The 12,436-nt window shown below is 38.7% G+C and overlaps 1 long non-coding RNA gene across 1 annotated transcript; it reads right to left on the reverse strand.

Annotated features, from left to right (window-relative positions):
* Positions 1 to 3,134: 3,134 nt before the first annotated feature.
* On the reverse strand, positions 3,135 to 12,229 carry LOC307023425. The gene is made up of 3 exons (XR_013803709.1): positions 8,797 to 12,229; positions 6,326 to 6,423; positions 3,135 to 5,584 (listed from the first exon to the last, which is right to left on the reverse strand). It is a non-coding gene; the product is annotated as an uncharacterized lncRNA (long non-coding RNA).
* Between the last annotated feature and the right edge of the window lie 207 nt (positions 12,230 to 12,436).

The following is a 12,436-nucleotide window of genomic DNA, read 5'->3' on the forward strand; positions in this document are numbered from 1 at the left end:
CTCCACTTAAAAAGAAAAGATACATCTGGATCTCAAACTGCCAGTGCGAACGTGTGAATGTGTGTGCGTGCATGCCACATGCAACTTGGTGCTCCTTCAACAAGGATTAAACTCTCAGACATAGACTCATCTAATCACTGGTGGCCCAAATGGAGAGAGAAAATCCAATCCCTGCCCAACAGGGTGATCACAAACACACAAAGCAAGTGTGCACCACAGAGCGTGGCTGGGTGAAGAGCTTCCAATCCATTTTATTTAAAGGTTTGAACCATGTCTCACCACATTTAGAATGTGTACAATTACCTTTCAATAAAAAAGAAAGTTCTCCATTACAAGTGAAAGCCCTACATTCAAAGTCCTACAGAAATATAATCGGCTAAATGTACTTTAAAGTAAATAAAAAGTAAACAATGGTTCAACATCAAAGCCCTTATGTCCAAATTACAAATACATTTCCATTCTATAGATGTACATTTGCAGCTGTTGCATACAATTTAAATGAACAACAGCCTTAGTGTAGCTTTGCCTCAGGACAAACTCAGACAATTAAACAAAGAAAACAACACTAAACCAAAACAGCTACCACACCTCAGTGGGTGCTGAACGCATTATTATTCCACATACATTTAAGAGCCTGGCTTCAGGGTAAAGCAACACAAAGCGGACAAAACACAGAGATGTAAAGACAAAACAAATCAGAAACAGCTCACACACACTAAAGCAGAAAGCCTGCTGCACACAGGGATTGATGTTAAAACATTAAAACACACCTTACTGCAGGTAGAAGCCACTGCTGAGCATCCACCATTAGCACATTAGCTTTTTTTAGGAAGGCCCATAATGCACCTGTTGGGTGTGTTTGATTTGTGTCAGAGAGCATGCTGGCCGGGTGGTGGTGATTGGGAACCACTGGTTTAATCCAACATACATTGTATTTTGTATGTTTTTTATGTCAAATATCAATATTTAGTGTAACTAACAGTATAGCTATTTATAATTGTGATGGTTTAAAAAATATATTTGTATCCAACATGCAGTGGATTAAAAAAAAGAGCAGCATTACTGTACATAAAAAAACAAAATGTAAAGTACAAATACTCAACTTTTCACTCAAGTACAGTAATGGGTAAATGTACTTGCATTTCTTTTGTATTACTGTCATAATCTAAAGAATTGAAAAGCTTTTAAATTGATAGCATTTTTAACATTAAAGGTGTTTGGCTACAATGGTGTCAATAGCTCTGTCGAAAATGATCAAAAGATGATTTCAACTCTTTTTAATAGGCGCTACTGTTTTTGACAGAAAGCAGTTCAGAAATCCCAAACACAGATATCTGCATGGCTGTGGATGTAGGAAAAATATAAAATAAATCCTGAAGAAATGTTACCTGATGGGAGGAGAAAGTGAAACATAAAGATGGAAATGGAGAGGCAACACAAAGGGCTCAGACTCATACACAGATGGTCAAAAAAATACAAATGTTCATTGATGCCGGGGGCAACATCGCTCATACACCATTCATGCCAACAGAGCACTGTGAATTGAAGTGAAATTAAGAGAAATAGTGAAGGGAGAGGGAGATGCAGAGGGAGCAGATCTAGCTTTTGGTTTTGATTGAATTCTGCACAGACAGTGACCACATACACCTGGGCTCCTCTGTTCATCTGAATCCGGATATTACCCTTGAATATAAAACATCCGAAGCCTGACAAGCTGCCTCCAGTATTTCTCAGATAAGGTAGAGCTCCTTCTTTTCTTTTCTTTTCTTTTCACAAGGTGCAGGTTGTTGAGCTGCTGTGTCCTCCCATGATTGTGTGCAAAGAAAAGAGCAGCATAAACAGCAGAACAGCAACAAGCGAAACTCATGAAATGGTGACAAATATCTGGAGGGTTCACTCTGAAACATTTAAACATCTTACACACGTAGGCAGTGTACGTGTCCATCACCAGAAGGAAATGCAGAAACATATTGAATATTTCCCACTGAAACGTAGCTGTTGCTTAAGTTTTTGCTTATTAAAGCAGACATGATTACCTTGCCGCTCCGAAAACTCTCAGAGCTGTCATTGTTGATGTACACCAATTAGTTCACAAACTTACTGGATCATTAAGATGTTGTTTTCACATTTCGCTGCACTGTTGTCGACATTATGCTCTCCCAATCTCATCCCACGTAACAGAAAGCTAATTACTGCTTCAACTACTTATACGATTCCTCTCCAGTACCTATGGAAAAAAAGCGGCGGTAGAATACATTATAGACTTTTAGTAATTTAAAGTACTGTAAAGTTTTACTGCACACTTTTTATAAAACAGATCATTAAGGGGAATTTAACCAAAAGTCATTTCAAGCACACACCTTAGAAATCAATGCGACACATATAATCACTACATTCTGTAAACATTACAGTTTACTGTGGCAATGCACCATGTTCATATACCATATAATAATACAATATATCATTTGTATAGTGCTTTTCCTAATGCTCAAAGACGCTTTACATAAAATAGAAAATGTGAAAAAAATGTCCTTAAATCATAACAGGTGTTTATTTGTACTTTATTTAACAATATGCAGTAAGAGGGGGTAGGAAATATGTTGCCATTTTATTTTATTTTATTTATAAAATATAATTTCTCTAAATGTGAATTAATAAATACAACCAAAATTAAGATGTTGATTATTGCTGATTGATTAATTGATCAGTTCGACTCCAACCATTTCATGACAGGTACTTCCGATATCAGATAACTTCCTGACATCTAATCCTTATTTTAAAGTTTCCTTATACTGCTAACTATTTTTTCTGCACCACCACAATACGTGCTATGTGAAACACAAAATTACCTCTTTCTTTGCTGTGACATTCAGCATGGCATGTTGACAGATCAATACCTTCATAATGACCTCCTGTGAGAGTCTTGATAGAACTGGGGAGGATTAGACTTCTGCATCAGCTCCGTCCCACTGATTCAGACAGCACAGAAAAAGACTGCAGCCATAATCCAGATTCAGGTGCTGCAACATTCCAGCCATTCTCACAGTTTCTCTCAGATAAAATCTCAACATGTACACCTGCTGCAACCCTGCTGTCATTTCCCCCCCCCCCCCCCCCCCCCGTTACATCAGCAGCTCAGAGTAAAACCTGAAAGGCTGAGCGGCTCCTGCCATTTGGTCATGCAACATTGATGAATGTGAACTTTTAATGAATTGAGCTGGGTGTTTGTTTCTGTGTATGTATTTAGGCCTGTGTCTGAGTGTGTGTTGATGCTATGAGGGAGGATGAGGATTATAGGTCTGCTACCTCTGTCTAATGAGCAGAAACCTTAATCCACACCTCCCAGCTACTAATGCCGAGCCTGACTCACCTCACACTCTTTATCAGAGTGTGTCAATGGCAGCATGAAAAGGGTTCATGAAGGATATTATTTAAAGCGGAATTAACGTATCATTATATATGATATACAATATATTTAAAAATTGTCATTACCAAAATGTATTCACTTTTACGTAGTGATAGCTCCTCCTACATAGTCTTCCTCAAGAGACTCAACTTTCTCCATTGTGGTCATTTGAGTGTGCATACATTCACTAAAAAGAGTTTTAATACCACTTATATTCTGTTTTTAAATGATCTCAAACTTACTTTGGTAAGTTTATATTGGTCAATAAAGTGGACTAGATGATTTATTGATCCACTCTTTCTCAAATCACAACATGCAGTGTGTGGTGGTCATAAGAAAGAGAGAAAGCTCATCATTCCTAGAAAATCCTTTCTTTATATAATGTGTAAAAAAACACACCAAAACTGTGCAGCACAATGGCTTCTTACAAATGTTATGCATCATAAAGTTACAAAATGGCAATCAATAGAAAATGCAAGTGAAATAACGGGATACACATCAATGTTGGAAAGCAGTGTGATGTGCCCCAGGCAGTAGTCCACAGAACTTGGTCTCCTACAGACACTGTTTACACAAATATGTCCAATCCATCTTCATCCCCTTTCAAAAATTAGGAAAAAATAAACACAACTGCAATATCACTTTAGTTTACAATTCTTCAGAAGAAATCTCAGGAGGCAGTTCAAGTTATGCGTACCGAACATGCAGAGATTACAGAACATACATGCCTGCACTCACACAGGCCAACCTAGCACACTGACATCCACACCCTTGCTCACACACACACACACACACACACACACACACACACACACACACACACACACACACACACACACACACACACACACACACACACACACACACACACACACACACACACACACACACACACACACACACACACACACACACACACACACACACACACACACACACACACACACACACATACAGGGGAGCTACATGATCTGTCAAGCCTTGTACAAATCTTGCAGAAGTTATCATATCGTTCATCCAAAAGGACATCCTCTTTGAAAAGCCCCGCTCATAGACACACTATTTTATTTGTCCTTATAATTTGGGTTTACCGCAGCTGACAACTGTGATGTCCTTTTTTACAAACCGGCTGAGGGGGGAGAAAGTGCTGACATGGACACTTGTCCCATGAATTTCGTGCCAGCGGCGAGAATCTGCTGACGCCGTCGACTGTCTCAGGAAGAAATCTCCACAAAGAAATGAAATTAAATGCCTGACAACTTCTTCTGTGCTTCCTAGAGTTACGCCCGGCTTTAATATTTCATACCTGCTTCTTGCATAACTTTTTCATTGACAACTACTCAATGACCTGACTGGGTACAAGCAATCAAGGAGAAGGAAAACATAACAAAGTGTCTTTTCATGGACTATAATTTTGGATTTTATGATTTTTGATGGAATGACCTTTAATTATCCTGAAGAGAAAATTGGATATTTCAAATAGGCATTCAGGATTTAGAGTGAAAAATGAGTGTCACACATTGAGGATGCCTGAAATAACACCAGTTAATTTCTATACATAGTCATGGTAAGAAATGATATATATTCTTTTAACAACTAATTATATTCTTGGCAATGAATCATAACTCCCCAACTGTTCATACAGAAGCAATATAGTCATATCATTGTTTCTTTAAAAATATCTCTTTTTGAGAAGCTTCATCCGTTCTGTTTCTTTTAATTTCACACACAGTTTATTTTACTGCTGATCTTGATCTGAAAACAAGATCAGAGAGAGCATCAAAGATCAGAAAATAGCATTTCTCAGAATTGGGTGAAGGGAAACACTGAAGTCATGTGAGGGAAATGGCCACTCAAAGAAATGGGTCACTATGTCGCCTGGGGTCTTGGATTTGTCTCCTGATATTTGACCTGAAGAAAAAATTCAAAATGTATTTCACAAATATTGGGGCTACCATGAACCAGCATGGACATTTGCAAATATGACAGGCGTTTCTCATATACAAATGATATTTTAAAACAAATAACATTATGATTTATGAACCTTACACATGGTTTTACAAATCCCCTTTGTGGGATTTAAGAGGCCCGGTGTTTGTTGTGGTTTCCCCCCCCAGCATGTTTTTCATTTATTTCTCGTGATTGCATGACAGACTTGGTGGAGAGATGAAGTGTGACCTTGGAGAGAGAGAGTGGCATTTTGTAACACTGTGTGCATCACAGATATCCTGTTTGTTGTACTGTATGCATCCTAACATGATAGTACAATGTTATGAATTCCTGATTTTATAAATGAAATGTTATTCCCACAGTACCTTCTTTTGAATCAAATAGATCTTGAAGGAAGAACTCATCTCAGAATTCACCAGGACAAAAGCCTTCAGAGGTTTGTTGGGAATATGCCGACTACAGTTTACATCTATCAATCTAACCTGGAGACATATATCTGCTTTGGACCTATTGCTCTCATGAGATGGCTGCCCCTGCATTCGAGATCCCTTATTGAAAGATGTTGTATTTAACTGACTAAATTGAACATATTTCAACAACTTTTGGATGGATATACATGAAATTAAGTGCAGATATTCATGCTTCAAAGACAATGTATCCTATTAGGCGCAGTAATCACCTGCATTTACCTTTAGCTCCCCTATTAGGTTTGAAATTGTGGTTTTAGGTGAAATATTTCAAAGAATGTTTATCCAGTGCCTGGACTCTGTACTTACAAGCGAATGTTATATGCAAAGAAGGTGCCTTTTAGCATTATTATTAACAGCATGTTAGCATGCACAGGATAGCATTTAGCTCAAAGTTCAGCCTTCTCATCTATGAACCTTGTTTGCTGTCTTACATCATTCAAAAACTCAAATATTAATGCGACAGATATCAAAGTCAAGTCAAACTCAAAGCGTAACTCACCTGGCTGTTACATTACCGGGTTAGATTTAAATACCTGGCCCTTCACTGCATGTCATCCTCATTCTCTCTCAGGCCTTTTCTGTATCTGTCCAAGCCATCTAAACAAAAAAGAAGTAGAAATGCAGAAGAAATACCACAACAAAAGTAAATAGAAGACATAGGAGACAAAAGTTAGACTTCTTCTAAGGCAGCTGATACAGACAGATTCATGTGACCTATCTACGTATAAAGGTGACGTGTGAGAGACTAGCATAGCTTGGGTCCTGTGGGACTGGAGGTCCAGTAAGATAAATGAGTAGTGGCCACACAACCGGTCAGCGCAGTAATGGACAGGGAAGAAAATACAGCAGTGGAACAACATGTAGCGGTCCCAAGTGGCAGCAACATTAAGAAGAAGGAATATGAGAAGCCGGGCTGAGACAGAAGCTGGAGAGGAAGAGAAAGGTCCGAGATGATCCCACTCTCGATGGCAGCCGTTGGGGGTGGGATAACTTAATACTGCATAATGGGTGGAAGAGATATAAGGGACAACTTTTCAAAATCACTGACAATAAAAAGAACAGATCTAGAAACACATAAAGTGAGATCCAGCACAGGCCCCTGAACTAAAGTAGAAAACCAGGTATTAGAAATATATAATTTTCTAATATAAATAACATCTCGTATGCAGAGGCTTCACTAGATGTTCATTAAGCGAACAGCAGGTGGTATGTCAACATTTCAAGTAGGTTCCCAAAGCCGATAACATCCATTAGCAACCTAGGCTTTAATTTGCCAAAAGCATTTTAGTCAAAAATATTAACTCTACGCAATCAGTCAATGGATTTCTAGGTACTTAGATGCTATTGGCAAAGTCATTCTCTGATAGATAGTGAAAGCAAGGGAGATTTGGTCAGGAGGAGCAAAGTGGGAAGATGAAATGTTTCTCAGTTATTCAGGTGTGATTGTTAGCTATGCATGTTGGTGTCTTGTTTGTCTCCCTCCTGTTCTCTAAACTCTCCCTGTATTAGTCGAGATGCTTTTAAGGGGAGCTGACAGGAAAATGGATTAAACAGGGTTTGCTGACGGAATACATATCAAATCTGCGGGCATGCAATTGTGGGCTGCAGCATTTACAAGGCTTATGACTTCTGCTGAGCCTGTGGATCCATCATGCATTTCCTGCTCTCCTCTGCTCCTGTTATTCAGATGTGGAGGAAGAAGAGAGAAGGAGAAAGGCAGGAGGGAGAAAGGGAAGAGCTCTTGATCACCTGCTTTGTCTGAAGTGAGTCACCTTGCAAATATATGAATAGCAAATGCAGGAAAAGTAATCTGGTGGCGCACTGGTACACCTTCCTATTTGCATACCTGCCAGCCCCTGTAGTTAGCTCCTGCATTTCAGGACATGGCACCTCAAATACGCAACGGTATGCATATCTTATCTTCCCTTTCTTCAACTGTGTTTCTCCCTTTTGTCTATCTTGCCTTCCTTTGTCTCCTTCTCAATCGTGTCCATCTCCTCCCCTCCCTATATTTGCTTTCTCCGACCCCTCCACCCCACCACCTCACTCATCCTCAGCCCTCTGTCTCCCCTCAGACATCAGGGTGTATTTCCCCCCCGGCAGGATGCATGACAGGGGAGCAGGTGGAACAGAGAGCAAATGACAAATCTCTCTCTCTCCATCGCACCCACTGTCCTGCCAGAGGCCCTCCTCAGCCTTCTTTCATCCCTCCTTCCAGCTCCTTCCCATCCTATCTGACCACATTGATATTCAAATCTGCCCGGCTGCATTCCACCTTCTCTTGCTGTGAAGGTCTCGCCAAACCACACAGGGAGAAGGAAGGTGGGCTAGTGTCCCCACCCTGATTCTTAATCCAAAGTTCGATGTGATAATTCTAGCGTATGCTGATAGGTGCTGCTCTCCAGCACTCACATCCATAATCAGAGCCATAATTAAAATGGTGAATACAAGATTGTGAGACTGCTTGACTAAGAAAAGAGTCCAGACAGTGGCACATTTGCTCGTGTTTTCTTTCTAAACTTGTGTGTACATTATGTGTCTGTCCATGCGTACCTGCATTTCCAAGACACAATGCCCAAAGAGAGTTGTCTCACAAAAAGTGAGAGAAGACTGTTTGCTTGTTGTTATTGACATGGTCTCACATCTGGCCATAAGCTATCATTATCTTTGCCTTCTCCTCTCTGATGAATCTGCCCGTGCTCCTTGCTGAGGAGCTTTATTTAATGGGCTCTTTCAGCCGTGGTTTGCTAGACGGAAGCCTCTTACAAACCCATTTAAAGAAGGGTCTATGGATTTCATGGCTCCCCGGGCGCCCTCTCCTTCTTTCAATAAGGTGAAGTCCAAGGCTTTATTCATCCGTCAATGGGCCAGGCTAACAGTGGATGCAGCAGTTTTTAATCCCAGAGATGCCACTGTCCACTGTATGCTTGGCTGTTCCCTGATAGGAGGGCCTCCTTGCACAGCTCTCACCTGGGGACTTTTTAGTTGCTGTGGCAGAGCAGATTTATTGTTACACGGATGGGGATAAAGACTGGACACCTTGGGTAACGCCTGCAGACAGAAACAAAGATAAAAGGACAGAGGGAGTGACGTGAAAGCAATGGTTCAGTTGAGACTTTGAGATACAAATTAAAATACATAAGCTTGACATGCACAACACACTCTAAAAACAAATGCCTTGGCTCAACAAAGAAAATCAACGCAACAGTTTGCATCGATGTTTATTGAGTTAAGACAACTTCTAATGAAATTGTCTTAAAGCAACAAACTTATTTGAGTTAGGGGAGAAGGCTTTTCCTCTACAATCAGAGGTGTTTTTAAATAACCACTTACTTAATAATTGGTAGCATAAACACAAGTTTTGAAGTTGATTACTCAAAAGATTAAGTTGTTCCGACTAGTTTTACTACATGATTTAAAAGGAATTTTAAGTTGTATGTACTTAATTACCCTCAATCGGGATACAAGTTTTTAAGTTGATTACTCCAAAAATTAAGTTGATCCAACTTGTTTTACCATATGATTTAAGAGGAATTTTAAGTTGTATGTACTTAATTACCATCCTAGTGAACACACGTTTTTAAGTTGACAACCATTTATAAATTAATTTGCTCCAAATATATTGTATTCAATAGTTTCTTAGTTTTTTTTATGTTTTTGCCTTTAAAGAAAGAAGTTAATTGATTCCACAAGAAAAATATTAGGCAATTCACTTTTTATTTTGAACTGCAGTTGTTTATTTCAACACATGATGTTTCAATCAGGAGAGAATTCATTTTGTTTGAACATTTATTGACACATGCCATACGATAAGGTGCATGAACACCTGAAATCACAGCTGACTGCAGGAGAGAGGAGAACTATTTTATAGTTTGGCTGCAGCACGTTGATTGGCTGCTGGAGAATGAGGTGAAATGTAATAGGTTAAAGAGAACACCTGTGATGAGCTGATTATATGCAGCTGCGGAGTGAATGTATATACACCCTGTCTTCCTGAAAGAACTTGCACTGAGCTTCTTTTAAATCTTGAAAAAAAAGATAAATAACACAAATTTAAATTGCCCCACAAATAATAAATAAACACATTAGCCATATTACCATGGGAAATGGGGACACAGCAAATAAATGCTGCCATCACATAGAAGTTTGAGGCCTTTGCATATTTAAAACCAGTGCCAAATATGTCAAATCTGTAAAGTTTTTGTAAAACTACAGAAACAAACTCTCAATGGCCGCCAATCTGCAGATCACACACATACATTTTACAAAAGATGTGACAAAGATGTTTACACTGCCAACAGTCATTATTTAAAACAGTATGAACACATTTAACGCAGAATGCTTGCTCATTCATTTGTTTCCCTGGTTGCCATCGTATGGTCAGATCCTGGGGTGGACCGGTCACTGATGATGGCGATATTCATGTCCTTTTGAAGCACTTATTAAGCATTATTGATTGGGATGTGGTCAAAAGTGCAATATGCTTCAAAATGTAACTGACAGAGGGCAGTGCTTTTGTCCTGTGTTTTTACACTCTGCCCATGGATTTTATTTTATTTCAAGATTTTTAATTATGTCGCTAAACTCCTTGAAAAGGTCCTCTTCCTTTTCTCCAAGGCACACGACAAGGCAGCGGATGGCTATAGTTCTCTGCGTACTTCACTTGTATTCTGCTATTTTTGAAAAAGGAAAAAAAGAGAAATTACCTAAATTAATATATTCTGAATGGGTGACTGCCAACAACTTGCATTTTAATGACAACTCTAAATAACGATCCTACCTCAAGAAGCATGTCCTTGATCCGCTTCACCGAGATTCATTTTTAATAAAAAGCGATATCACAATAGTAACCAAAGTATTTTTACACTCACATTAGCTTCTACTACTTTGCAGTTCAAAGGCTGCTAATTTTGGTCAAACAGCAATCTGCCTATACAGTGCAACTACAAGGCTATCTACTGTATTTGAATGACAAAAGATGACACTCACCTTAAAATGTCCTTTGTATATTTCTATTTGTCTTAACTGTCGGAACTTGTCCAGGCATTTTAAGTAGGAGTGGACTTGAAATCCTTAACCCAAGGTGTAGAACAATTAAGTTATCAAGCCAATTGCATTACTTACTACAACTTGAATTTTGTTTTAAGTCAATTAACGCAGAAATAAGAGTTCAAATTACACACAATATTAAGTTGATGTAATTACCAACATTATTACGTCAACACAACTTATAAATTAATGTTTGCAACTTAAAATGTTTATCTAAATCAAGTAACTCACATTTTTATCTTGCAACCATGCATTTAATTAAGTGGAGGTGAAAGGTCGCCTGAATTCGTTTATAGAGTGCACCTTTTATTCAGGATGCTGCTTTTCATACTGAGAGTATCCAGCTGTGCAAGTGTTATTGGAAGAATGAACTGAAAGGTGTTTTGAACGCAAACATGATGCTAAGCAGTTATAATGATAACCATGTTTTGCCACTAAGCTTGCTAACATTTGCCATTTACATCATTAGTTGTAATAACTCTGACCATGTGGCGATTAGATGAAAGTGTCAGAGGATCACAGAGATGTTAGGGGGACATGAACGTCTTTACCAAATGTCATGGCAATAGATTGAACATTTGTTAAGATATTTCAGTCTGAATTAAAGTGGTAATCCAACAAACATTTCCATCCTTACATGTCAACATGAAACAAAAGAGTAAAAGGTTGCATGCAATACAAACAAATTATGATACCACACTATGTTTATATACTCCAGTTTACTCTATATTACAATATAAGACCCCTGAAGTTTAAAACAGAATTGATCTTCTATGAATTATCACTAACACAAAAGGCTCAGATCATTATCATGCACTATTATATTGCTGTTTACAACCATAAAAAAAAGCCCTTTGTTTTTTTCAACAAATGAGTATGATTTGTTACTGCCCTTTCATTTGACCGTCTTTCTCCTCCTCAGCCACTGGAATACAAATGAAAGGCTTAGTAGGTGAGGACTGATCAATGTTTGATTCAGTTAGTTAGAAGCAAATAAAATGTGGTCAATTTCTGCCATTTGATAAATCGCAGCTGAGAAACATCCACTTATCTCTCAGAAATAAAAGTATTTTCTATTCTGATTCTCTTGACTGCGCCCCAGAGAATTGCAGGCCAGTGGTTAATGGCATTATCAGAGGCAATCACTTCACTGAGGTCAGGGAGTGAGGACTTGAAAGCAATAAAAATCCCCACGATGAGAAATTATCCCCCTGCACACACAGAAACACACACACAGGCACATGCAATGGTATTTCTATTGTGCAAAAAGATACTGAAAAGCACTTATGAATGAAATCTGCAGGGGACAGTGTGTTAACAAGTTGCACATAGGCCAATTGTATATTTTAAACCACAAAAATTGAATATTGAAAATTGACTTGTTGGTGATCTGATAAGAAAATAAAAAGCTTTCTTACATCCATTTGTCTGCATACAGTCCAAGTGAACAGATCGCTCATATACAGCATTGTTACCATAAACACCACAGAAGAAGACACAGCCAGTCAGCCAGGAAGCAGAAGAGGCATAAGCAGGAGTGGCAGGGAAATCTCTCTGTCCT

Source organism: Notothenia rossii (genome assembly GCF_949606895.1).
Source record: "Notothenia rossii genome assembly, chromosome: 11".
Taxonomy (NCBI): Eukaryota; Metazoa; Chordata; class Actinopteri; order Perciformes; family Nototheniidae; genus Notothenia; species Notothenia rossii.